The 3,506-nt window shown below is 42.6% G+C and overlaps 1 protein-coding gene across 2 annotated transcripts in view; it reads right to left on the bottom strand.

The window, feature by feature from the left end:
• Positions 1-3,506, bottom strand: part of LOC123976552 — a 27,113-nt gene that overhangs the window by 22,902 nt on the left and 705 nt on the right. The gene's annotated exons all lie outside the window — the stretch shown is intronic.

The following is a 3,506-nucleotide window of genomic DNA, read 5'->3' as shown; positions in this document are numbered from 1 at the left end:
CTGTATTAAGGAGAGGATGACCGGGGCCATGTATTGCGAGATTTTGGGGAACAACCTCCTTCCCTCAGTTAGAGCATTGAAGATGGGTCGAGGCCGGGTCTTCCAACATGACAATGACCCGAAGCACACAGCCAGGATAACCAAGGAGTGGCTCTGTAAGAAGCATATCAAGGTTCTGGCGTGGCCTAGCCAGTCTCCAGACCTAAACCCAATAGAGAATCTTTGGAGGGAGCTCAAACTCCATGTTTCTCAGCGACAGCCCAGAAACCTGACTGATCTAGAGAAGATCTGTGTGGAGGAGTGGGCCAAAATCCCTCCTGCAGTGTGTGCAAACCTGGTGAAGAACTACAGGAAACGTTTGACCTCTGTAATTGCAAACAAAGGCTACTGTACCAAATATTAACATTGATTTTCTCAGGTGTTCAAATACTTATTTGCAGCTGTATCATACAAATAAATAGTTAAAAAAATCATACATTGTGATTTCTGGATTTTCTTTTTAGATTAAGTCTCTCACAGTGGACATGCACCTACATTGACAATTTCAGACCCCTCCATGATTTCTAAGTGGGAGAACTTGCAAAATAGCAGGGTGTTCAAATACTTATTTTCCTCACTGTATTTTAGTTGATTCTCACGAAGGATATTATAGCGTTTAAAAGCAGTGGCCGAAGTTTGCATGAAATTCTCGGCAGGTTGTTGTCTTTAATGTTACTCGCTCACTGCCCATAAATTACTGTTTGTGGTTTATGCTTATCTGTTTTAGGAGCACATGCGAGAGCCCGGTGTGGGCGGAGATAATGAGCAGACAGCAGTGCAAACAGAGAGGAGTCTCACACACACAGCACACTTTTTGCGGCAAATTTAATCGCACATGACGACATCGCGATTGCAATTACATTAATCGTGCAGCCCTAAATTTGGATATTGACTTTTTAAGGAAAACGTGGCTGAACACAGCTTTTAGACGATCAGTGTTCAAGAAGCAGCTTAATTTTTTACCGTTAATCTCACCAACATACTTGCATATCTTTTGACACTGTGGAGCAGAGTGAATATTTTACCACAAAGACTGAAACTAAATGGTTTCTCCCGTGTGGAATATAGAGTGTTGTCTCAGATTTGCCTTTCGTGAGAATCTATTACCACAAACTGAGCAGCTAAATGGTTTCTCCCCTGTGTGGACGTGAGAGTGTCGTCTTAGATGTGCCTTTCGTGAGAATCTTTTACCACAAACTGAGCAGCTAAATGGTTTCTCCCCTGTGTGGACTATAGAGTGTCGTCTTAGATGTCCCTTTTCTTTGAATCTTTTACCACAAACTGAGCAGCTAAATAGTTTCTCCCCTGTGTGGACTGTAGAGTGTCGTCTCAGAGTTCCCTTTTGTGTGAATCTTTTACCACAAACCGAGCAGCTAAATGGTTTCTCCCCTGTGTGGACTCTCATGTGAGTCACAACATCTTTTCTCAATGGAAACATTTTTTTACAAACAGAGCAGCTCAAAAGTTTTTCTCCTGAATGGAGTCTCATATGAATCTTTAAGTAGCTTTTCCGGCTGTATCTTTTACCACAAACTGAGCAACTACATGGTTTCACTCCTGTTTGGGTTCCATTGTGGTTCTGCAGATGATCCTTGTGACCAAATCTTGCAGCACATTCAGAGGAGCTAACTGATGTTTCTCCAGTGTTACATTCCTGATCACTTACAGGTACTTCATTGTTTTGCAGAGGGTTTAAACCTGGCTGAGGTTCCCTGGTCTCCTCCCAATCACAACTATCATCAGTCTCAGGTTCAGAGGGGAGGGAAGTCTGGTCATGAGTATCTGGTTGTGAAGGACTATCTGGGTTAAAGTTCCTGGCTGGTTCTGGTCCTCCACAGTCCTCTCCATCAGTTTCTGTTGTTTTCAAATGCTCTGCATCTCTGTTCTCTTCAGTTTGGCTTTGATGAAGCTGTGAGGACTGAGGTTTCTCTTCATCATCTTCTTCACTCTTCACAGGGACAGGAGTGAATGGGAACTTGGTGATATCAGCCTCCTCCAGTCCTGGAAGCTGCTCTCCCTCCTGACTGTTCCAGAGCTCCTCCTGTTCGCCTTTAATGTGTGGCGGCTCTGGTGGGTCCTCCTGGTCCAACCTGGGCCTCCACTGCTGCTGCTGCTCAGGGGGAACCTCTTCTTTACTCACCAACAGCTGCTGGACAGCTGTGGAGAATAATGAAAAACATGTACTATGTTTATGTCTGTGTTTTCCCTGGAGATAGGGGTTGGCGATATTATGATATTTGATTGTGAACGATTAAAATTTCTCCATGCGCTGCCTCATTTTCAGAGAGATCGTTACTGCACCAATTTTAGCTCTAAGCCTCGTCAGACCCACTTATACCGTGCGTTACGTTGTCACCTACTTCATAGGGGGACAATTCACAATACATGTACTGCAACAATGCATTTATTTTTAATTGTCCCTATTAAATAGTGTGGATGTGGGGTGGCAATGGAGCAGTGGATAAGAGACATGCCTTTGGCGTGGTGCCTGTGATGTGAGAGAGAGGATTCAACTCGCCACTGTGAGCAAGACACTTAACCTCTCGTTGCTCCTGAGACGCGTGACCTCTGACATTTGTAAGTCGCTTTGGATAAAAGCATCAGCTAAAATGATTAAATGGAATAAATGGAATGTAAATAATAGCCTGTTAGCACATCCTACTGTTGCAGTAGCCTACATTTATTGTCAATTGTCCCCATAAATAATTGCACATGCATTTGAATATATAGTATTTTCATAATACATCAAATGAATTTATATTGATTCACTTTGTAATATTTTCTTATTGAATTGTTGAAATTTTATTCACCACAATGATTGCACACTCTGTGATGACAAAAGGTGCTAAAACACAGATTCTGGCAAAATATTAAATGGAAAATTTTAACAGATTTCATGGGGCCATATCCATGGTCGACGTGTAGTTACATTTTTGAGGAGGTGCACATAGGGCTACGGTGTAGGGTAGGGAGCTGAGCAGAGGCCACGCCGTCGATTCGACACAGAAGTATATCGTTTCAGGATGTCGACCACCCCCCCTGACAGAAATCCTAGGGTAAACACTGTCTTTAACATACATGGAATTCATTGACACTATAACGTACTACAAGCATATTGTGGCCTTCGCATATTGTCTCCGCGGAAATGCCATTAAATGACTGCGATCAAGGCAGCTGCAACTCCATGCTCATATTATGTGTATGTAAACCCACTAGTCCTGCGTTCAGATAAACCTCTCAGATGAAGACATCAAAGTGTTTTACTGCTTAAGAATTTGAAGAAACCATTAGGCGTCTGGCTGCGTATACCACAGGTTTCATGTTATGTTGTTAATGATGCACATTGTTTCATTAGACCATATATTGTTTCCCTTGGATGGAGTTGTAGCAAAACTTTTTGAGCGCTCGCAAAGTGCTTTCTGCTTTATATCTGGATCTAAAACACCAAGACAACATGTTGTAAACAA

The sequence above is a fragment of the Micropterus dolomieu genome, linkage group LG09 (assembly GCF_021292245.1).
Source record: "Micropterus dolomieu isolate WLL.071019.BEF.003 ecotype Adirondacks linkage group LG09, ASM2129224v1, whole genome shotgun sequence".
In the NCBI taxonomy this organism is placed as follows: Eukaryota; Metazoa; Chordata; class Actinopteri; order Centrarchiformes; family Centrarchidae; genus Micropterus; species Micropterus dolomieu.
The sequence above is the reverse complement of the archived record's forward strand: the minus strand, read 5'-3'. Positions and strand labels throughout refer to the sequence as shown.